This window comes from Athene cunicularia (genome assembly GCF_003259725.1).
Source record: "Athene cunicularia isolate RWA chromosome 2 unlocalized genomic scaffold, athCun1 chr2_part1, whole genome shotgun sequence".
Classification (NCBI taxonomy): domain Eukaryota; kingdom Metazoa; phylum Chordata; class Aves; order Strigiformes; family Strigidae; genus Athene; species Athene cunicularia.
The window spans coordinates 96,850,520-96,875,618 of record NW_020799095.1 but is presented as its reverse complement, the minus strand read 5'-3'; the positions used below and the strand labels follow the sequence as shown (position 1 = coordinate 96,875,618).

Below are 25,099 nucleotides of genomic sequence, written 5' to 3'. Positions count from 1 at the left end.
CTGGCTGGGATTTTTTAGAGGGCTTGTAGCTTTTTGGCAGTAGTGTGACCAAAGGAGTTTGGTGGGTGGTAGGGCAGCTTTCATACATGCAGAAGCTTGTTTCTAGTTGTCCTTCTTCATTTCCACCCTCTCGATTGAATATATAATGCTAGATTTGGATTTCATTTTAATACAGCTGATGTCTGGTCTTGTCAATCAGAAGGTCCAAAGTTTGTATCTGTTGGAATTCTCTGGAAAAATGATGCATCTTTCAAAGCTCTTTTTTCTAAAATACTACGCTAATTTAAAGAATTCATGTCAAACTTGTAGATCAAAGACAGACTGTATAAAAGCACATTGCTATATTACTACACACTGGGGGAAATATATCACAAGGAATTTATATTTAAAGGGAAAGTCTAATAAAAAGGGATTTATAGATCTGATGATCTTGGTTGGCAGGGAGTGAGAATTGCTTGTCTCCTGCCTGAATTTAAGTGCATTAAAGAGCTGAAATACTAATTAGGAAAATAGACTGGGTGATCAAAATTTTTTCCTTTCAAATTTTGAATATTCTGCTTTCTCTTTTACTATGTTATGCCCTGTGTTTATCCTTCTAGTGATTAAAAAGTATTCCAGGGTGGATAGTAGAACTATAGGGTTGACAGCATATCTTGCAGTATTGCCTAACAACAGTTTTAATTTATTATTTATCATTACCATTCAGATGGTGCTGCATATATGTGTGTTTTCTTTCATTATTCCTTGATTGTTTTTCTCTGGCGTTCTTCAGCGCATCACAAGAATGTCTTAATATATTATAAATATTCTCATTAATGCATCCTGTTACAGTTAGAAGACTCCAGGCCTAGCTGTATTTTTAGTGAATGTATTTTAGTTACAAATATTTGTACCTACTTTTTGTGTTGATATCTGTAGCTACCTGACATGTCATATGATGTCTTTCAGCTTTTTCCTATTTCAGTGACTACAAGACACTTGTGGTTTTGTGCTTGCAGCCATTCAAGCTATCAACTTTTTTGAGAGCAATTACTCTAAATCCGCTTCAAACGAGGACAAAGTTGCTCGCAGCTTTGTCCAATTCCGTATGCAGGATTTCTCTTAAAGTCCTACTGGGCTTAGAAAAGGATGAACTGGATGATGGCGTATGTTTGATCTTTCTGTTTTCACTTTAGATACTAAGTGGTTTAGGTTTTTTTCTCAGCATTTTCCCAAAATGTTTTCCAGTCCTGTTTTCCTGTGGAGTTGGTGATGTCCTATTCTTAGTATCTATCTGTCTTTAGCTCTGACTTGAGCTGGTAGATGCATAACTGCTGACCTGAGAACACTGCAGACACAGCTTTGAGAAAAGACCATTAATTTTTACAATGCCTCTTTCCTTTGATAAAATTATGATGGATTTCATTGGGCGTATATTAAGAGATATATTATTTGATTAGTCTTTTTCTTGTTTGTTTGTTTGTTTGTTTTTTTTTTCCCTTGAGGAAAGAGCCTGGAAAGTAGAACAGTTGTAAGGGGGGAAACACAGTACAATTACAAATATTTACTGTTGTCTTTAGACTGTGTAAGTTTGTCTCATATATATGGAGCTTGATGCTTATCAGATGAAAACCTCCTGCTCAAATATGGACCAGAATTTGACTTTGTTATAGTCAAATCTGGAAAAAATGGTGTACCTTCCACTGAAGTGCCTGCTTATAGTGCAAGCTAACCTGAATTAAGTACTTCTTTGGCTGGCGAGCTTTCTGTAGGCAAAATGACTGCGATGTTAGCAGTAGAAGAGAATACACGTTGAAGAACTGAAGAAAAAAGCTAATAATTTCCTGTGCCTGACCTCACAAAGAAACCTCTTCCTTCCCCCAAGCCAACCATGATAAAATACCATAAATTTTCTCCGCATGTTCTAGCTGTGTTCAAGCAGATGCTATGAAAGATTTGAAGCTGTAACAAGACACCTTTCGTCCTGAAGAGTGAGACTGAATTTCACCTTGTTCTTTTCTGAATGTTTGCTTTTGGTTAGACATTTGAGTTGTATTTGTTTTATTATTTTTTCCACAGGATATCTGCTAGTGAAGGGTAACGTTGTTGGATGTACATTTCAGCATTTAATTTTTTGGCTCAATGACCCATAGCTCCTTTTGTTGAAGTTTTGGGGAGCAATTAGATCAGTGTTAGTGGCATGTCTTATATATGAGATAAATTTCTTTATCACTTAGTACTAAACCCTAAAGACAAAGATGCAGAATAGTAGAGAAGATGGAATATTAACTTGTAATATTTATTTTGAAATTAATGTATGCAAGTTAAAGTTTGTTTCTGTATGTAATATTAGCCAAAATTTTACAATGTAAACATTATTCTTTATGACTGCAGAGTGGAATAAAATGTATCATACTATGATATGGTGATAGAAATGCCTTTTAAGAAAAGTTGAGTTTTATAGTAGGAGGCTTTGTTATAAAAACGTTAAAATAAATATCTGAATTCTTAGTGTGAGTTCTTTATGTAGTGTTATTACATTTGGGATGCGGTCAGTTCAGTCTGATTGCCTCTGTCTGTAAGGTGAAATTCTTCTGGCTTGCTTAGCATCAGCTGTATAAACAAACACCTCTTGGGTTCCTACTAACACATATCCTTGACAAAGTTGCATCCAGATCTGGAAGAGTGGGTCTCAGAATTGTAATTGCCAAAGCAATTTTCTTAGCCTAATTCTTTACTTGAAAGGTAAAGAATCCCTCTTGTGTTTCGTTTTTAAAGCAGTGAGCTATGTTGTGTCTTACAGCTGACAAAAATGTGCCAGTGGAGACGAAACTGATATTTCCTCAGGAGTGCCTTCAGTGTGTTTCAACAACTGGTGAAGCCAGTTGGACATTTGTGAAAGTGCTCAGGAACAAGGGCTTGAGGGTGGCTTGTAGCCCAAATTTCTGCTCGTTTGCTATGTTGAATAAGACAGGAAAGAGAAAAATAGTTTTTCATTACTAAAAACTGAAGCAGCTTGAAATGTTTTTAATAATAATGAGCTAGGTCTGTGTCTAGTTTTACACCAACCCAAGCTACTGTGCTACAGAATGGTTTGAAGTAACTGTAGATTGCTGTTGGCGATTTGAGCCCTCCTACATTGTTGGCAAGATGACCTTGAAAGTGCAGTGGGGGATTCCCCTGCTCAGGTGACCATAATTCAGTGACCACCAGAAACATTGAGTGCAAAACTGGTCAGAGATTTAACGAGGAAAAATCTACTGCAGACTGCTCTGCCATCTTTCCCTGTGACCTCAGATCAGTTCATTGGCTCTTTTGCTAGGTTGTGTCTGTGTCTGAAGGGTTATGTTACTCTTTGGACCAGATTCCCTCCCTTTGTATACCCGTGCTGACTGACTTTACTGGGGTTACTTCTGGTCAATATAGATGTAAGATGAGAAGCAGGGTTTCTGTTTACATTGTCAAATAAATTTGATTTCTTTTTAAACTTCAGATGTCACCTTGTATGTATAGACTGATACTTTCTTAATGTTCAAGGTAAGAAGGAATAAGTTATGATGTTGAACACTTCAGAATAGATGGCTACAGGCAGGTCAAAGCCTGAAGTTCTAATAGTAAAGCTGCTCTGGAAATCAGTTTCTTCAGTATACAGTGCTAGGCTTTACATGCTGATGAATTTTGGATATGCAGAGGAGCTCCTGGATGTCAGTGAGAATGTCAGTAAAGTTGTTTCACACTTATGTCTGTCCTACAAGGAAAGGCCATTGCAGTCCGCAGTGTTCCTCCTCTGGACATGCTAATGCACTGTGAAAGTGCACATCATGCCTGGATGGGCCCTGCTGATAAAATACCGCCTGGAGATCTCACAAAGTGCTAATGTCTCAAAGCACCCACAAGCAGAGGGTGAATAATACTGCTTTCTAAAGGTCACGTCTGTTGAAGTTAGCTAGTGCGCCCTTCTTGTGTGGGGTTGGAGTCTACTCTGAAAAGTTCTGTTGTTCTCTAATCTCAAAATCCACAGTTTAATGGGTAAAATCAATAGGGTTGATAAAAGTGTCTTAATTTAAGCAGTGGGAAAGAAAAGCAAACATTAAAAGCCTTAAAGCCTTAAAACTTGGCTGTTTGAGATAGTATGACTATCTGATTTCAGGTCTCACCTACTGCAGTATTCCCCCAAAACTATTACTTGTTCTGGGAATTGCCTCATTTCCAATCTTCCTTTGTTTCTTTACCTTTCAATGAGAAAAATGCTTCCACTTCTTGGAACAATTGCTGGTAGTTACATATGACCATTTGCCAAGCAAAGTTACTAGTTATTCTTGCGAGTGGATAGGCATTTTTAAATAATTAAAAAATACATCTATAATCTTATATTTATTTTCCCCGTCTTACATTTTGTAGTAATGTTCATCTCTCTCCTCCTGCTTAAAACCTTATCCCATTTTTCCTCATAGGCTTTTAATATTTAATGCCATTCATGAAATATGGTGAGTGTAGTGTATCATTTGTGTATGTAACATTGAATAATAAAATATGTGCAACTCAAGTATAATTTGAAGTAGATCACCTATCATTATGCTCTTGCAATTTTATTTGGCACCTGCTTAAACACTTCTCATAAAACATATATATGTAAAATTTACATGTGTTAATATAGCTAAAAAGAAAATCTTCAAATGACTTTTAGCAGTAACACAATACATCATACTTGTCAGCTGTTTTTAGTGTCTTGCTGGACATTTGTATTCATAGATAATCTCTTGTCCTGGACTTGATTTTTTATATAGTACATGTCTGTTGTGGACATGCAAATTGTTTTAATTCCAAACTTATATCTGTTGGGTTCTAGACAAGTTGGCTGTACATTTTTTTCTACTGTGAGGAAGAGACATTTCCTATTTAGTAAGGAAAAGGTTTATCTCATCACTACAGTTACGGGACTGCAGGCTAAAGCGAAGCTCTGCAGAGAGGAAATGCTCTTCCTCTTTTTGTTTCCTTTTCTGGTTCTTCCTGAAGAACTGTTCCTTGACCCCTCTTGGTTCGTTTAGAAATTCTGGTTCACCAGAATGGTCTGTTCTCTAAATTTTTGCTTAAAAAGGAAAAGCATTTTGAGTCCGCTTTTATGAGTCTATTTAAGTTAACATTTGTTCTGCTGTTCGACCAGTGTTTTCATTGCTAGACTTTTAAAGGATAGGTGAGAGTTCATCTTTCAAGCGTATAGTTCACTGGTTGTTTCTATGCACTGCAGTTGTTGCTTATTTAACTTAGGAAAGCCATTGTCCAGGGTCATTGGGTGTCGTTTGGCTTTGTTTTTTCCATTCCTGACATCTGTTGGAGACTGGGAGGTCGGATCATTCCAAGTCTGGTATCTTTTTCTTGCCTGATTGTCTTTGAGGTATCATTTGTGGTCGCTGCTGCTCCTTCACTGTTGAAAGTAAGTTTATTCTGAAACGCTCACCAAGAAGGTACCAGCTTGTTGGGATTCTAGAGGGCTTTCTGCAAGAGAATGGACATGTGAGTAATCCTGAGTGAGAACAAGACTGAAAAGAGCCTCAGCCGAGCAAGAATGCAATAAGGATGTGACCCTGAATGAGGGGGGAGGAACTCGAGGAGACAAACAACCCCCGGAAGGGGTTGGGACGGAAGAGGAATTTCCCAAGGCAGGAAGCCTGGCAAGGCTGATGTGGCACTTTTTATCCAACCATAAGAAGGTTTAAAGCGCGGGCTAAGTTAACTGTCCAATCCTGAGGACTTGTACTGCATGTTACTCAATGTGTGCGGGAGAACATTATAAAAGGGCTTTCTTAGTTGTAATAAATGGGCACTGCTTGATCACATTGGTCGTGTGCGTGCTCAGCTCTCCCGCACCAGCTGATTTAGCTACCATGCAAACTGCAAAGCACCTGATTTCCTACACGATGGTCCTTCTTTGTATATGTAAATAAAGTGTAGGTATCTCCCTTCCTATCCTTATAGCATGGTTGTGTTAGGTCAGTGCTATGCATGGTCTTTCCTGGTATTTGTCTTGTTTTAGCTGCCAAATGCTGTTTCCGAGGCACTCGGGTGCTTGCTTAGTGCTTTGTGTTCTGTCTTTGAAGTCTCCTGTTGTCAGAAAATGCAGTGGCAGAGCAGCCAGCATCTCCAGTGCTCTTTTTCCCACTGCGCCAGAATGCCTGTTCCCTGGCATTTGCTGGGAGCTGTGCTGGGTGAGGGCTTGGGCCTCATCCAGCCTCATCTCTTCCAAAGGGTTGAGAGTCTGAAGGCAAGTGAAAGGCTTGATTTTTGTCAGCTTATTTGCATGTATAAGAATACAACTTAAAAATTAAATAGAACCAAACCCCCCTCTTCTTCTAGGACTTGATATTGTAGTCCAGTTCTCGTTGAGTGCACTGAAGCATAAAGATGGATAATTCACATTACTCATTGTTGCTTGGTACACCAAGAATGGTGTCTCACAGGTGACTATGTTTGACCATTGCTATTAATCACCTCCAAATTTGGTAAAGATGACATTTCAAAATGTTTATTAATTTAGAACAGCAGCAAAATAAAACCTGACATTAGTTTATAGTAAAAGTAAATGAATCTTACTAGTGGGATCCAGTGTGACAAGGTATAATAATATTTTTTTTCTTAAATTCTTGTTAAATCCTGCATCAGAAAACACAATAAACTTAACTAGGTGTCTGATGCCAGAAGAACTATTCCACTTATTTTCAGTTGCTGGGATTTTTGAAGAGTGCTGTCTAACAGGAGAATAAATTTGATTTAGGATTTGATTTAGGATTTGATTTAAGAAAAAAAAACCTCACAGAAGTAGTACAGACTTGATAATGATCAGGACAAAGATGCTGATAAGGGCTCAAATTTAGAGAACTAAATTGGAAACAAAATCTGATGTGGTGTGGGTATATATGTGGTGAAGTTGTCTTGATGGTTGTACACTTGACTAGCAAGATAGCACATCCAAAAAAGAATATTTGGGTGTACTGAAAGTAGGACACTACTACCTAACATAGGCAGTTTGGTCAGCTGAAACGTACTCCAGGAAAACTTTACTCTCACAGGAACTGACTGATCCAAGTTCTTAATTATTTTCCCATATTATCAAGCTAAGCTATTTGATTCTTTACCTCTATGTGGATTTTTTTTCCTGCATTTCAGCAGCTTCCTCTTTTCATTTCACTGTTTTGGTAATTCAGCAAAGATTATGTGTACACCTGGTAAATTATCTTCCCTCTTCTCTAAGCATTATGATTGGGATTTATTAGGGAAATGCAGTATATCTCTCTTTGCTTTTATTAAACAAAAGCCAACCTCATTCCAGACGTTTTCCTCAGTTACCCACAGAAAACACCTTTAGTAATTTTTTTTCTAATATTGAAGGCTGGGTACCTGGATCAGCAGAAGGTGAGAAAATAATGTTTTGTTTTATATTCAGGTTTATAGCCATGCACAAGTAACACATGAATGATTTTTTAATAAATGGGTAAGCAATTGCCAGTGTACAGTGTGCTGATACCTTGTTAATTATCAGTTGCACATCTTTCAAAGAAAACCTCACAATAATTGATAGCTACCTCTTTGTTTGTAATCATAAATAATATAAAATTAATCTAGTCTGCAGTGGGTATAGGTGATAGTCTATTTTAATCAATTATAAATGCAACCTTAATATTCAGTAAATCTGACAATGATCACGAGAAATAATTTCTAGAAAGAACATCTTTTTGAGTAATAAGTTTTTCCTAAATGTTACTATTGGGAATTGACTGATGTTAAAGATATTCAGCATTTTTACCTTATCCTTACTGGGATTTGCACTGCTTTTTTTTTTTTTTTGTCTCTTTGCTAAAGGGTAAACTTCTCTGATAGGTTTTTGGTTGGGGAGGAAGGATGGGTTTAGGGTAGTAGTGGAAAGCAAAAGAGGAGTGAAACATAATTTTGAGGAAGTATTTTAAACTGAACATTATCTTGTCTCATGCATTAAGCTGCTGCACCTGCTTTCCCCTGACTACCCTTCTCCACTGAGCTCTGAGCTACCACTCCTGCCTAGAGGTTTAAATGTGTCCTGCCTATGGAAGGCTGTATTTGTCATGTCACAGGTTTTTTTCCAGTTTCCTTGCTTTCTTAGGTGTGGGAAAAATTCTGTAATGTGTAGACAGGAGCAGGTGATGGATTTATTAAGTCGCTGTATAAGGCCATGAAGGAAATTTCCTGGGTTACAGAGGCACGGATTCTTTGAGTTGAATGGAATGTGAACCTCAGCAGAGAGTGCTACGGACTGGGTTTTTTTAATCAAAGAAAAAAAAAAATTTTTGCATTTGTGAAGATGCTTATTAAGAGCAGAATTATTGTGCTTGTATCTTGCAGGCACTGCTGCTGTGGTGGCAGAACCTTCAATGAAAACAAGGCTTCTTTACTTTGATAATGGTTTGTCCTTGACTGTGTAGCAATTAATACTCTTATATGAGGAGCATGATGGAAACTCCTGAAGGACCCAATGAAAATGTTTATTGCTGATCTAAAAATTAAAGGAGACCACTTTGAAAGAAAGTAAATGACTGTCACAGTCAGACCTTATATTGGCTGTTTTACAGGTCTGATGTCATATAAGAAATTCAGTTTGAAAAGAATTAAACTTGAAAGGAAACCTTAATATTTAGTCCACAATATAAAAAAAAAGTGTCAATCTGTGTTCTTAGGAGCTTCCATCTTCTTTATCATGCATGAAACACTCCTCATGTTTTCCTCCACCTCTTCCCTTGAGTGGTGTTTTTGGTGGGCACAACTCTGCAGAATGTCAGAGCGAAGATGTAGCCAGCAAGAGTCAAAAGAAAAGTCATGCAGGGGTAACATGAAGAGCAGGAGAGTAGCAGAGCTTGGGGCCCAGCTTGTGCTTCTGGATTTTAGTGGGTTTTTTTTGACAGGTACAGTTCCCTGTGTCTCCCACACAGTGCTTCCATACCTTCCCTTCCGTGCCTGGAGAAGTGAGTTGATTTGCATCTACCTCCTGTTTCAAGAGGCATCTTATAATTAACGAAGGGCAAGGAGAAGAATAGGCCTCTTTTTGTCAACTTTTGATGCTGATTTGGTGCTGCTTGACTTGGGGATCATAAGTGATTTTAAGATCTCTTTAATGATAATACACTAATATATTAAAAAGGAGTGTCCTCATATCTCCTTTGAATGGAAGGGTGGTTGTACTTCATTTGTTTGCTGTAGTTGTAAGCTCTCTGGAGTAATGACCTTTCTTATGTGGTTTGTAAAGCACTGTGTTTACTGATGGTGTTCTGCAAATTGCTGTAAAAAAATAATATGGGGGGATAATGTAGCAGCACTTACCTCTTCTTTTTTTCTCTCCAATGTAATAAAACAGTATGGTTATAATTGAAGAAGATACTGTGCTAATGTAGTCTAAATGCTGTTGTTTTCAAGGAATTAGAAGTAATTTATTAAATATTTAGGGTAAAATATCTTTTTAAATTCTGTGAAGATGGATATGTCAAAAGTTTGGTTTGAAAAATTCTGCTTTTATATAAAGCTATTAACTTAATTTTGAGGATGTCTGAAAATAGGTAGTTAACATGTCCGTATAGAGCAGTATTATTTCAGGCATATGCTCTTTAAAAGCTCTGTCATAGTTTAGTTTGCTTCATATTTCTAATACAGGAACCAAAATTTGATTACAAGTAACTAAAAAAGAAAATATTTAAAAATTTTATCCAAGTTTAGTCATGTTTTTAAAAAAATGCGGAAAACAAAGGTATTTTTCTTATTTTGAAACAGATAGTACTTTTTGCAGTGTTTTCTGTGGTATTTAGTGGTTTTTAAGACTTGTGGACTCGGTTATGTGGTAAATTTAGTTTTCACTGGAGAGGTGGGATGTGTACAGCTCTGCTGATTCAGAGAAAAGCTGGAAAATGCTGCTGAGGCACCCTGATTCATTTTATTATTTTTTTAAGTGTCACGGTTTTGGGAATTGCAACCTGTGCCTTTTAAAAGATCAAGTTTTGTGATACGCAAAGTACCACGTATTGAACAGAGACTAATATTGAATGTTGGCTTCTGTTCTGTAGTGATGAATCTGCTTATGAATGGCTGCAGAAAGTTTAAAGGTTATTATCTTGTGTTTGTTTACTTTGTAAAGATAAGATTTCAGAGAAAATCGAAGGGCACTGTCTGGAATTCCCAGTCACTGCAGTTCCGTGGAGAGCATCGATCCCTTCCTAGAGGTTGTCGGGGACTCATTATCTCCCTGTTCATTGTAGACTGCTGATGAAATCTCCAATATTTCAGGTTTGCGATTCTTTTATTGTTGTTTTGGCAGTTTGTCAAAATTAAATGGCTTAACTAAATCAATATGCTGTCTTGCTCGTTAACATCTGCATTTCACATGTCCAGATTTTTTTCATTTTGAATGTAGTCATAATGGAATGAAGCACAATGATGACAAAAAGGGCCTTTTTGGCCTCTGAAGCTCTTAGACTGTAAGGAAACATTCTGGAAAATAAACTCTTCTCTCAGTTATTCAATCACAGCTTCCACCAGCATTAGTGATAATTGCACACATGTGCCCGTGGGTATGAATCTGTCACTAAAGAATAGATGCAGCAAGGTCAGAGACAGAATATAAGGTATGATGATCATGAACTTTACTTAATTTAGTAAAACAGTTTGTGTATTTGACTGTGTTTATTAGTGAGACAATTAATTGTATAGTTAAGAATAAATAAATTACTTCCTCTCTGTTGTGATGGCCTCTCTTTCCATGGGGTGACTAAGCTTTTCACACCAATTTAAGTTGTGGGGATATGTGTCTTTAGATACATGTTTATCATTAGCTGAAATAACACAGCTGTTAAGAAAAGGTTTATTGCCATACTTGTTCTGCATGCTAAGCACATTCTGTGTACATGTCAAACAAAATGCCAATTTAATAGGCCCTCTCAGAGTTTCCGAAGGAGTGATGATGAAAGTTTGGCAAGTTGACTTGTGCTGTTCTGTATAAAATCTGCAGGGCCATTATCTACCAGACACTTGCAATATGAAAAACGCCAATGGTGTTTTTACATTCTTAAGAGTCTAATAAGCTACACATGTCAAAACTGTAAAGCTGAATTATCTTAAGCATGTCTGAATATGGCAATACAGTTTTTTTATTCATAGGGAGTTCTTCCTAATCTTAATTATAAATAAATAGCATTGGAAATATTTAAATATAGTACATGTATTTGAACATTTCAGTGGCATACAGTGGGGTGGGCAAGGGTATGTGTTTTGGAAATGTCTTCCTGTGAGTGGCCCAGGCTGGGAGAAGCAGAGACTTGAGAGGCACCCTGCCTGTTACAGCTCTGCCATGTGCTCTGGGTACTTTTCAGTGTGACCCCAGTGACGCTTTGAACTAGCGAAATCTAGTACAGGGATTTTAGTCAGCATTTGTTCTACTAAGAAACAATGTGGAACTGAAAATTGCACTTAGTTTTTATTTTACTCTGTTGTAGTTGAAGATAATTTCATGCCTTTTTTTTAAATCACAAATGTTGTTCTATAAGAACTTGAATCTTGCTGCTCTGCTAAGCATAAAATCCAACCCAACCCAAACAATACCAACCTTTTCTTAAATCAAATCATGAAATTAAAAAAAAAAAGTACTTTTTGCTCTTTTTGACTTCTGTTCATTGAACTATTGGAATTAAAGTTTTTCTACCTTTCTCTGTCACCATGCAGAATATTTTTGTAATCTGTAAACTGTGTTTTACTACCCAGAGCTATTTGTAGTATTTCTGAATGACCACTGATTTAGCTGAATTATTGTCTGAACTGAGAAGTCATACTACATGGGAAAATACAAAATCTTAACTAAAATTAGGAGACCTTAATTTGGTTTCAGTTTGTTTTGAGCGGAAACATAAGGGAAGTAAATAAATGGAAAATGGCTTGGTTTAGACACATCTGTCTACATCCTTACCTGATACCCCAATAATAAATACAGCAGGTTGGCAAATTCATATTGTCAGATGTATCGTACAGTGGTGAAAAGCTATCTGTACGTTGCAGAATAGATGGAGCCAAGTGCAAATGGTGAGGACGATACCCTACTTCTCTTTCTGCTGTCAGTTTACTTTTTGCTTCATTTAAATATCCAGCATCTGCAGCCACACTGGAATAGGAGCTTTTCACAAAATAAACCTTTACTCTTTCCAGGCAACATCTGAAGTATGTAATAATACACTTTGTAATTTCCCTTTTTACCTCACATCAGATGACGGTTTGAAGAGCTCAGGCTGAGGGAGAGGGAAATTCAGGCTAACATTTTTCACAGAGTTTATTTTGGGCATCAGCTTTGGGTGCCAAGCTTCAGAGGGAGGCTTTGACTTAAAGAGAAATGCTGTGCTCTTACCTTGTGCTCACTTGGATTCAACACCTCTGTCAGGCTTTAAATGTTTTAGACCAAGTACCCCAATTTAGTTGTTCTTTTTGATAGACTGAATTAGATGGGCTGCCAGCGGTCAAATGAACCCACCCAGAATCAAGCAAAGGAAAGAGTTGTCTGAATGCCCAATTTTGTGCTTAGTTTTCAATACTGTCTTTTTGGGCCTCTCAGAAAATCTCTGTAATGACAAGGCAGGAAATCTTTTAACCAGACCTGAATATCTTTTAACCATCTTTTAACCATAACCTGAACCTGTCCCTGTTTTTAATGTCTTCCAGACTAAGTAATCTTAAATAGTGTTTTTCATATTTGAGTTTTCTGAATTTGCTGCCTTTGTTGCTTTGTTTATTCAATCCAAGTTCATATTTGAAAGAGTAAATAATGGAATATTTTCAAAATACGAAGTACTTACAAAATATGGACAATTTTGTCACTACAATGACATGTTTATGCTGATGTATCTCTACTGCAATTAATTAAGTTTTTCTGTAAGTGAGGAATAATTTAATCAGGGTTACTGAATTCACAGGATAGCTAAAATACTTTCACAGTACACCTGTGAAGTATCCATGAAGCCAAATCATTATAAGGTAATGGAGAGTGATGACTGATCAACTTGCTTAATTTTAATATTTTTTCTCTGTTGACCTCTGATCAGATAATTGCTCAACAAAGTTGCAATACCAGCAAAACGTAGCTATGTTATTCTTAAGGGAAAGATAGCTTTTGATATTTGAAATGTCAGTCCTCCAGATGTGTAACACTTCTTCTGGCAGTTAGGAATTAACTACCTCTCAACCCACCCTGGAAATTAATTACTTTAATCTACCTAAGCACAACAGCACAAAACCTCTCCCTTTACCCAGTTTTGTTCTTCCATCCCTGCTCTAAATGTTGCCAGGATTTGTATGATTATGGTAAAGATTTTCTTTGAAAATGCAGTAATACAACGTAGGCACAGTTGGAAAGAGGTTAATTTGTTTTCAATTACTAGCTGCTTTTCCACTCTGATGGGACTAAAATCTTTGCTCCTCTTAAGTTACAACTGAAAATTGGTTTTAGACTGGGGGGGGTGGGGGAGTGGGGGGCACTAAAAAAAATAGAAAAAAATATAAAATAATTAACTTCAAATTACTGAATTTAGCTAAGTTGGGATGGCAGTGTCCTGTTAAGGCCACAGTAGGAAACAAAACCTTCTTCAAGCAGCTGCAGGAAGCTTGCACTTTCCTGTAGTGAGTCTCCACTTTAAAATCTTTGTACTTGTTTGCTGGCTGCTTTTTTTTGTGTTGTAGTGATGATAAGCAGTCCTGGCCTGGGAAGTGGGGACATTACTAGTAAATAGCAAGATTAAAAGAAAAAAGCATGTTTTACACTTGTTTAGCTAATGGCTGTGTGACTGTAAATTGTATTGTAAGCTTGAATTCTGACAGCAGGTAAGAGTCAAGTGCAGTTGCATTACTGTAGTCTGAAAATGTAAAATGTGGGTGCTTTAGTTACCTGGAAGTGTTGTACTTTGTGGAAGAAACCAGTTGTTTGCTCTTGCTGTTTGCTGCAGGAATAGAGAGCTGATGTCTTAGCAGGGAGAAAATTAACTGGAGGAAATGTTGGATGGAAAAATACTTTACATATTACTTTATGTGGTAGCATGAGTGTTTGAGGTCAGTATTATTCAAGCAATTGGCCAGTTAGATGCTGGCTGTGATTTTTTTTGCTCACAAAAAAACTTGTCATGAAACCCTTTAATCACATCATCTTTAGGTATCCACAGGTTTTTTATGGAGAAATATTTACAAAGGTGAATGATTTAAAACTGCCTTTAAGAAGACCTTTCACAGCCAAGAAATATGCATACTTGCTAGTGGGTATCATCATGTGCACATGTTTCTATGCCACTTTTACATTAATATTAGTGATTTTTCCTTTTTGCCAGTAATGTTGCAGAGTTACAGGCAGCCAGTTGTATATTGGCAACGTTCCTCTAAAACAAACTTAGATAGGAGAAAAGTCTTCATTTTTTCTGGGAAGGGAAAAACATCTCTTCTGCAGAACATTGTGATTCATCTCGGCTGTACTCAGCGAAGCCAGCCAGCAGGAAGCTGCTGAGCTGCTGAAACTTTTCTGCATAAGCTTTCAGCTCCGAAAAATACTTTTCTGCTCCTTGATTGGGGTATTGTTGTTCTTAGTCATCAGAGCCCAGGATCTCACCAGGCACCTCTGCCATATGTGTAAGAACACAACTTACTGCTGGAGGAAAAACTAGCTGAAATGTAGGTTTTTAAGTGCTGGAAAGTTGTTAGTCATTCTTACCACCTCTGACTGTAAAGTGTCATAAAGTAGTATCTATTTCTTTTGAAAACTCTCTCCCTTGCTTATAAGTCTCCCCTGTGGACTTACAGTGAAAAGCAGCTGTTGAAAACGCCAAAGATTTTTGTCCTCTGGTAGCCTGGTGTCAGTTCAAGGAGGAGACGATCTTTCAGCAGGTGAAAAGAGGCTACTAAAAGCTTATGGGGGTTCTATGCTTGGTAACTTCTTCTGCCACGGGCACTGAAGGTTTTCTTGTGTTTCAGCTGAGAAAAGCTGAAGAGTAAGTGGATTTGTGCATCTGCATTTAGAGATGACCTATGAGAAACCTAAGGTAAAAAATAAAAAAAATGCTAGGAGGGCCACATGATCTTTCTGTGGGTTAGTGTACAATGACTGTAAGCCCCAGGATTTTCATTTCAACACTAAGCATCACCTAGTAACATGTTACAACATCATATGACCCTGGGGTATGGGGCCAGTATTACAGCCATAGCTGTCTGCGATGTTTATTGTCCTGCTTTCTGTTGCTAGTTAGAAATACGTCAACTGCCTCACTTCTTGATAGTGATACCAGTAGACGGTCTCTGTTTCTTCAGTATGTAGAACTCTACCAGCTGCTTTAGGCAGTCCAGAGATAGTTTTATTAACATCATGTCTAAATTAGTTGCTTTCATGACATGGACTTCATCTGAAGTGAATGTCTTTGCAGTGGCATGGGAACAAGGGCTGTTCTTAACTTGTCCTCTCATGATGCTTAAAGCACCATGTGGTTTAGACAAACTCAAATATGGGAGAAATCATGAATGGGCACATGAAGATGTTGAACCAGGTTTTTGTGATAAATATGTGTCAGGTGGCTCAGTTCTCATTAGTTTCTAATCAGTGCAGTTCTTACTGAGCAGATCTGAGGCTGGACAGCCTGTGGCTCAGAGCTTGGTGCTGGTCTTTCATGGGTCTAGCGTCTGGTTAGCTGTAGTTGTAGGGAACCGTAATCTCAGTGACTCTTCAGTGAGAGAAGAAGCAACAAGCCTTCTCGGGGTTTATGATCTCCATAGGTCGGCTCTGACAAGAATGCCACAAGCTGTCTTCTATTTTTGGTCCGTAAATTAGTAAAGAAATCATTGACCCTTGGGCTTTACCTAGTAACACTGAATGCTTGAAATCCTACAGTTGATGTTTGAAAGCCCGACAGGGGACCTTCTCAGGATTTACATTCTGCTTCAAGTTTCTGTTATTTCAGTGGTGACCCTGAAAAAACATCATTTTATAAGCAGAGAGCAGACACCTGCTGCACATCTGTTCCTTCTGTTCATCTGACTTCTGAAGCTCTTCCCATGTTGTTACCCATCTTTTGTGCTCCTTGCCAAAATGTTCGTGGTTCTCAGTTGTCATTTCAGGAAACAAAAGCATAGTGAGAAATCTCCTGTGACTAGGAAGGTAATGTTAGTTGTGGCTTTTGATGGTATTACTTCTACTGCAGAGCATCTTATAGCCTCAGGCATTTGGATAATTTTGACTTCTCTCCTGAGCTCTCAAACCATTTTTCTATTCTGCTGGAGCATCAGAGAGGCAGATGGGCAATACTGTATCCTCCTAAGGTCTGTTTTAGCTGCAAATATGAAACAGAAATGTATTCTTGGTCTTCTTTCTCGCCCCCTACTCTTACAGTAGCTTAAATATTAGAAAGAAAAAAACAGTAACATGTTCAGGGGATTCAGTGCTTATAATTTACTTTGTGAAAAGTATCAAAATGCAAACAATTATCCCTGGTATCCTAAGTGTATCTTAGAAATTTACAAAAGTGATTTTGTCAGGATTCATTACTTCGTAATCCATAATCCAGTTGAAAATCTAGTAGCGCTTATTTGTGTGGAAAGCAGAAAGTCTTTTCTGACTTTGTGGTGGCTAGTAAAAAGTGATGTAAACCACTGTCATGCTTTCTAAATCAAATCTCTTGAGAATTAAGTTCCTCTATAGTTCTTTTTGACTGACCTTATCCTGGGCATTTAGTGGGTGTTAGGTGGGGTTTAATGCATCTGGAGGATGTGTAAAACTGAGCTGTGTAAAGGTGCTTGTGTTTCTGGGATACAGCCTGGATTGTTTCGTGTTTGAGAGTAGATGTTCTGCAAGTAACTGCCCTGTTTTGTGGCAGTAGTTCTTTTGACAGACACAGATTCAGTGAATGCAGTGCAAGACAGAATTCCACTGAACTGGTTCTGAACTTCTAAAAAATACTGTTTGATAAAGCATGGATGCTCATGTAGATGAATTGTCTCAATAAAAAATTACAAGATAAAATAAATATTAGTTTTAAGGAGATACTGTCTTTAGCTAACTAGAAGTATGTAGCCTGCATTTCAAATTGAAGAAGTAATGAAGCCAAAGATGGAATACTCTTGTCCATTGGGTTTTGGATGGCAAGTGTGTCAGAAAGCTGTGAGCTACAACTTCCAGTGACTACAGTGACCCAAGCCACCACTTCTGAGGCAAGACATAGTCTAATTGAAAAGACAGGAGCCAGGCTGAACAGGATTTTACTTGCCTGTTAGTCCTGTCAAAACCTGTTTATCCTAGGGTCTGGAGGATGTGTGTTGTTCATGGACTGTCCTGGATCTTCAAGGATGTCCCTTTATCCATCTGAGAAATGATATGTTCCAGTTCTTCGTGGGTTATTTCTACTGGTTGTAAGCAAGGCAGTGGAGTGTGGCATGGGTGCCAGAGACTGCTCAGAGTTCTCCTAAGTGCTAACCACTGCTCCTATGTGTCTGTTTGCCTTGCATCATATATTCTAACACCTGGATGAGTTTTCTTTTGTAGGAAACAGTAGTCATTACAGAAATGAGTCATGGTACCATGAATGGCAGTACTCAATAGCTTGTCAAACATTAGACCTTACATAGTGGAAAGGAAAAAGCCTGGTTCAGAATCTAAAGAGGGAGAGCAGTACCTAAACAGTGATAAGTTAAACAAAATTAGGAAAGACAGGCTGGATGGTAAGTGTAGGAAAGGCAGATGAATCACTTGAGTTGATGAGAATGACAGACTCTGTGTCATAGCAAATGCCTGCTCCATGAACAAAAGAATTAACAAGGTAGTAAATGTTGTAAACACATCTTATATAAGACCTAGTGTTTCATGTTAAAGAAAGGTTTATTATGTTTTTCATAATGAAATTTGCATGAAGAAGTAAGGGATTTTTAAATAAAAGCTTTGCCCAGTGCTTCAGTGCCACAAGAATACTTAATTAAAAAAAAAATTAATTTTGGAGTAAATTTGACTCATCCTTTAAAAAAAAATTGCTATGGTGATAGCAAATTAAGCATATGGAGAATTTAGGCTATTCATAAAGTCAAAGAGAGAGGTCATTTCAAACTTTAGAGAATAATAAAGATTAAAACGCTATAACATTAATTTTCCAAGTGTAAGCTCTGTAGTGTGTGATAAGAAGGAGCTGCGTGATAAGATCAAGCCTTATAAAGCTCTACAATAACTACTGCAACCAGTAGGGAAGTCTACTGTTTATTGTTAGAGCATTTTCTATTAATATATATTGAAATATTGGTTGTTTCCAGGTGGATGAATCTGTCTTGCGTTAGCTGAGACACTTGTCACAGATTCCCAAATTCTGTGTAAGCATAAATAAACAAACACAATCAGTCACTGCACCACAAAATTTACTTTGTTTATTTTGGCAAGTCTGCTTAGTTTTAGCTGAGTATGGTCTCAAACTTGAACCCTGGGTTTAAAATCCTTAAGAAAAACTTGAATTGGAGTTTGGACTTCACAGATTTTGTTTTCCTACTTAGAAAATGATTCCAGACTTCGGCCTGCGTTGCATACTTATTCATGAGAAGGTGACAACCCTTTTATATTAGGTGTTATATAAACATGTGTCAAAGACCCAGCATTATTTTTTATTGAGCTGCAAATAACATGTGCAGTTTGGAGTCAGTTTTTTTTTAATTTTCTGACTGCTGCTGGCATGCTGATCCCCAAACTGAATAGACAAGAGAGGGTTTGAGCTGAGAGGAGCATGCAAGCCTTCAACAAGGGGAAAAATGGCTGAAAAATACTCAGCTTCCTTTTTCCTCTTTCTTTGCCTGTCAGCCTTCCTGACTGAAATAGACTGTGTGTAAGAGGTGCTGTCTTTAACAGGTAATTCCTCTAAGGTAGGTATCATTGTTGGGGATATGGCGAGGGAGAGGAGATTCTTAAGGAACCCGTAGCCCCTGAAAGTGCTGGGAGGAGTCTGCTTGGTTGTCTGCAAGGGTATCCTTCCTGAGGTTCTCAGTGCTGTGAAGCTCTCCCAGTCCTTGGTTGTTGGTGAGAACGTGGGGCTAGTTGACCTTTCATTTCAGGGATTTTCTGTGTTGTACTCTAAGCATCTGAAACTCTTCCATGGTCTCAAATAGAAATGATTGCCTTCATAAGCAGGTTTTGTAAATATAAGTCATAACCAGGATTGTAGACTTTTTTTTTTCCTCAAAAAAACAACTAAAAAGTGCTGAGGCTGCACCTGGAATTTGAAAAAGAGGATGCTGAATCTGATGTAGAATTTCCTGGTGTAATTTGGCTTGAAAACGTCAGAATTTGGACCTAATTTGTAGCAAAACCAAACAACTCGGGAAGGGTAGTAGTTGTTGGTACACATGAATCCAGCTCTTAAGGTGGTTACAATTTGCCATTTTTTCCTATTTATTGTGGATTTTTTCCCAATCTGGAGTACACCAATGGAATTTATGTGGCTAAAGTGCTTTCTGTACTTATTCTGCAAAGCTAGATAAACTTTTTCTTTTTTAGCCTAATATTGGTGGCATTGATAATATAAGTACAAATGAGGAAGCAGATGAGAGGTTTTGAAACATCAGATTAGAATAATCACAATAAACATGTAATACACCAGAATAATCAAATGGTTTTCCAGTCTTACAGATTTTTCTTGCTAATTGCATTAACCTTTCTTCCAAATGTAGGTGGGATAGCCTGATGCCTGCCATGGTAGTAGTCTTTTATGGTTTTACATGATCAGTTACTTGTTAACGTTCTTACTCAGAAGCCAGTAATTTGTAATGTGACTCTTTTAAAGGCTCTTTTTGATCCCTTTTTCCCAAGAGCAGTTGGCATTATTTTTTGTACTGTCTTTTCAGGTAATACGTTTTTATAAAAGACCGTTGGAAAAATTTTGCTGGTTTCCCATTTATCGCTTGCACTGTAGTTGCCAGGAAATTAGATTGGTACTATGGGCTTGTATAATGCTTAATTTTTTTTCCCCTCAGCTTTCTCTCATATGATGTAGTCTCATATTCAAATACTGAAGAGAGGAAAATAATTTCAAGCTTTTTAATATCACCCTCCTCTTCACTGGAAAGAGAAAAGGAAAAATCTTCTGCACACATAGAAGTGAATAGAGAATTTTCAGCACACCAAGTTAATTTTTTCTAATGTTTGCTTTTTAATCCTCAGTGAATGCCTGATTCAGAGTTTAGTGATGGGGAAAAACTTCTTTTACGTGTGTTATTAAGGATAAATTATATTTCTGTTGCTGGGAAGGAGGTATTCAGTAGCTTGTTAAAAACTGACATTTCCTCTGCCACGTAGATTTGGTTGGTTTGTTTAATAGAGCACTTAAGTGAATTTTTATGCATTGGGATTTTCTCCAGCATTGAAGATGATTTTTTCAATTGGATTTTCAAACATTAAAAAAATTGGAATAAGAAAAGCAGCATTGTTTAGGGTCCTGGCTAGGATTTTAAAACAGGAACAACTCGTAGTGTTCCTTATTAAATTTAATTAATTGCTACTCATGGGCAATATGGCTGAGTTATTGTTGCAGTGAGGCCAATAACTTAAAAAATTTGGAGTTCTGTATGTTCAGACCTCAGTTAGCACTTTGCCTAAGAGTATTTTTATTATTTAAAAAAATGTTTGTCTTTATTTCAAAAGGGTACTGAAGAGCATCTCACTCATGGATTTTTAAATCCTTTTGGTGTTTCCATGGCTAAATCTTTGGCAAGAATTCAGTCAGGTTTATTGTCAGTTAAAAAAAATACCTGCTTAATGGTGAGATACATGCCATTAATTTGATCTCAGTCTGTTTTCTGTTGTACAGATGTTCACATTACAAAATCATTATTGTCTACCAGTAATCAGCACTCCTATTGGAAAAGCTGATATAGGAGTGGGGAACTAAATGGGTGTCTGAAGTCTCATCTTCTTCTAGAGATGGTCGTTCCAAATGAGCAATAAAGGGGACTGCATGAGGAAATGCATATTTGGTGCATCTGAGATGTCTGTTCCACAGCTAAAGGGAATACTGCAGCCTGACCGTTCACTCACTCAGCACTAAGCCTTTATGTGTTGAATAATTATTTTTAATGAATAGCAGGGGGAGTTAAATCCTTATGACTTAGTTATTTCTCAAGTGAACTGAAAGTCTGTTTCCATAGTGAATGTGAACTAGTAATTTGTGATAGGAGTTTGAAGTAATGTAGTTGTGCAAACCTTTTTATGGTCAGACAAAATTTGCCAAACGTTTTAGAAAGGTTTGCATTTGATTATGAGAAAATAAATCTAAGGAGTTCATTCTGACCCTTGGCTTAAAAATGAAGTGAATATACACAGTGGCCACTCTGAAGTATTAATGTATTAAGTATGCATGCTTGGAAAATGTATAGAACGGAAGATGATTTCTTCAAGCTCTGTCCTCACTGTATAAGGCATAGTGCTCTTGGGTTTACTGACAAGATGGTGAAATGAATGTGGCTCCCCCGGGTAATATTCTGGTCAGAGTGAAATTATTAGCAAAATTCCCGTTGAATGAGGTGGGGGCAGAATTTTTCTGAAACACAGGACACTTGAAATCCAGTGCAAGGTTAAAAAAGAAACCAAAAACCTAATTCATACTTGAAAAAGTATGTGTGTGTCTCAAACTTCATTCCCTTTAAAAATGTATTTATTTATCTTCAAACTCACATCTCTCTTTAGACCACATTACTAAGTTAAATCAGGGTGAGTTTGTCTATAGAAATTAACTGCTAACTGTGTTCATAAAAACAATTGGTAATGCACCAATAAACACCCCTCCAGTTTGACAACCTTTCTGTGTCCATTTATATTTCCTTTGACAGGATATAATTGGTCTTTGACAGAAAGTATTAAAAGTGTTAATCCTAAATAGATGAGCTGTTCATTTTATTCTCATTCAGGTAACCAAATTTTGAAAAACATAAGCCTTTTTGTGTATTTAGTTTCAAAGTGACTTGGCCACATAATTTCTTGGTTTTAATTTGCGCTATATGGTGACTCATAAAAAGACTTTTAAAACCAACGTGGAGATGCCGTCTCCGTTGTTTTCTTATTCTGACGATGGTAGAGCTATCAGCTCTCATACTGTGTATAAACGGGGTTATCGAGAAATGTAACCCAACCCGTTAGTAAGACTACAGCACTGAAAGAAATACTTTACAGCTTCTTCCTAAGCTCTCGATTTAAACACTCCCCGGGGCAAACCACAAGCCCTGCTGTCAGTTTGCCTGGGAGACGCAAGGAGGACCAGCCTGCCAGTCAGATCTCTGCAGTCACTGCTGCCCTAGAGAGACCTGCTCCGAGCCTGGGGACCGCTGATCCTTAGTGCTCTGAAGGAGGACAGAGCGATGGGCAACACTGTGCCCAGATGGACTTGAATGACTAGTGTAGTTGTAACATGTGCTTGGGAGAGGAGCTGCTGTCCCAAAAGTGGTCCCACAGGTACCTGGACCAGACCTCCAGAGAGACCTGAGGGAGCTCATGAAGAGGGGTGAAGGGAGGAAACCATCCCATCACGCTGCAGGCGCCAGAGCCAGAGCGTGGGGAGGCCCTGACTGACCCCTTGACCCCTCTGCTGGGTGGGCAGCTGCTGTGAGGGCAGGGGAGAAAGTCCTCCTGTGTTTTCCCTCTGCTTTCTCAATGAAAAGCTAAAAACAATTTATCAGCCCATAAGGAGAAACGAGAGACGACAGCTTTCTGGGTTGTTTCCTTCATATTTTAATATTTAATTATTTTTGAATAGCCAAACTTCGTTTCTCCCTGCTATGTGGAGGGAGGAGGCTCTGTCTCAGCAGAGAGGAAAATGAGGCAGCTTGATCAGCTAACGAGGTTAGAAAGTAATCTTCATTACAGTTATTTCTGCTGTTCATCGCTGCTTCGGGAAGTTGCTCTTACTGGGGATTGTCCTGTAGTTTTTTGATAAAAAGCATTTTCCTTGGTAGTATTTTAGCAGTTGTCTGTTACAAACCATTTTGGCTTGGTTCTTCTTTCTTGGCTTACCTTCATCTCTGCTACTCATTTCTTTCATAATTTATCTAAACAGCTTTCCACAAAGCCTGAGAGATCATACCCTTCAAAGCTGAATTGTATTTCTTAACTCTCTCATACTCCTCCTAGAGAGCTGTCAGGAGGTGGTTTCACATTCGAAGGGAAGATTGCTTGTTTCACCTCAGCAAGTATTTTTAGTTAAGCATATTTCCTCTAGGCAATTTCAGATGGTCTCTACTGGATCTTTAGTAACAAACACGCTAGTATGTTTTATTTTAAGCTGTTATTTGTAGTTTTGCTATAATTTGGAGATAGCCAGAGGCTGTACCTCCTGTAAGAAAAATATTTTCATCCTCCATAACTTGAAGGAACTTGCGCCGTTAACTGCATCTGACTTAATGTCTTGAGATTAAACACTAACCCAAAAGCTATTAATCAGACCTCTGGTTTAAAACAACAAGGGCATAATTCACAAGTCACATTTAGGGGGTGACATTAGGTAGTTAACAACTGGGTTTAATAGACTCTACTATTGTATATTTGGTTATGACTTTTGTGGTTGATAAAATTACTTGTTGGAGATTCTTTGGTTTTTATTCTGCACCTTTGCTAAGAATTGCTTAGTTATGAACTCTAAAAGCCTGATCAATCAGTTCATTTAAAATATGCATAATAAGGTAGTGAGGATCTTTTTTTCTGTGTGTTAAAACTTATTTTTGACCTTGTGTTAGGAGCAAAGAAGGTTAGCAAGGCAGCGTTTGCATTTCAGCATTCTCTTAATGCCTGCTTCTGGCAGATCATAGAGGTTTAAGAAATACTTTTGCTTCTAGGCCATGTCCTGCTCACACTCCTTCTCCTGGTCTGACCGGAGTGGGCAGTGCAGTACAAGTCAGAGTCACTGTGAGTGGCTGGTTTTGGTAAGGTGGGCACATTTACTCCTCAGGAGAAGCTCTGTGTGTGATAGCAGAGCTCTCTATGGCTAACCACATGAGAGGGTAGCTTGAGAAGACAGAATAGTATTTGCCTTTTCTTTTGACAAGCTGCAGAGGATCCCATTTCCCCCACATTTTCTAAGTAGAATAAATAAACATGTAATTTTGAAAATTGGTGTTACTGATTAGTCAGATCTGCAGTAATTTTATTGTCCTGCTGACACCAGGGGATCATGACAACATATATGTCTGCCTTCACCCTACAAGCAGGCAGAAACTGTCAAGCATACATTTTTTCCTACTCCTGTACTGTGGGAGTGGAAAATGCTGGTGCCTGCAAAGTGGTTGGTAACCATGGTGGTCTTGGTGATGGCTACTGGAAGTGCTCTAAGAATACTCCTGAAGTTGTTTACAAGCCTCATCCGAGATGATAGTTGTTGGGAGCAAAGAGCTACCCTCTTGCCACATTAAATTAGTTTTCAAAATTCTTTTGCATAGTCTTGTAATACATTACATTTGTGTTACAGCATGTTACTGTTGTCCCTTATATGCTCTTTCTTCTGGGAAATATCTCTGGGGAAGCCTCCTCCTCTGAGATTTGGAGTTCTTCTTGGATGTCCAACTAGACAGGAACAGGCTTTTAAACTTGAGATTTCCAATCTTTCACATACATATTTTACACATACAAGGAAGTGCATCAGATTTAATTGTAAACAGCTCATGGACTCTATCTGCGTGTTTGGATGGATTGTGTGAGTTCATAAAAGAATTATGTCTTGGTAACTACCTTGCTTATTGTCTAAGGTTTTATGGTCATATTCTTGGCATTTGTTTTTCTGTGTTATTAATGAAAGTTCTAGCTATTAGCGGAAATATTTTTAGCAGTTTTCCATGGAAGCTCTGTTAACCTTCATGTTTCCAAAAGTGAGGGGTGAGTGTGTGTGAACTATACACATGCACAAATTGTAAAACAAATGTGTATAATCTAGCTACTGTTCTTTTTATATATTTGATATTGTATGATTGTTTTCAGCTGCTTATCACTTCACATGCCTTTAACTTTTGGACTGAAGTTTTCCATGCTGGCTGCCTGCATTCCGGTATGGTTTATTTTAGTCAAAATGGCTCCACAGTTTCCAATAATAGGATTAATAAA

The 25,099-nt window shown here is 37.8% G+C and overlaps 1 protein-coding gene across 3 annotated transcripts in view; it reads left to right on the top strand.

Moving 5' to 3' along the window:
• LDLRAD4 (low density lipoprotein receptor class A domain containing 4) overlaps positions 1-25,099 on the top strand; it is a 250,812-nt gene that overhangs the window by 18,798 nt on the left and 206,915 nt on the right. Inside the window, exon 3 of one of the 3 annotated variants that reach the window (XM_026841763.1) lies at positions 10,130-10,278. The exons of the other annotated variants lie outside the window; for them this stretch is intronic. The gene's annotated coding sequence lies outside the window, so the exon portion shown is untranslated. The remainder of the gene's footprint in view (positions 1-10,129; positions 10,279-25,099) is intronic. 3 annotated transcript variants of the gene reach the window in all.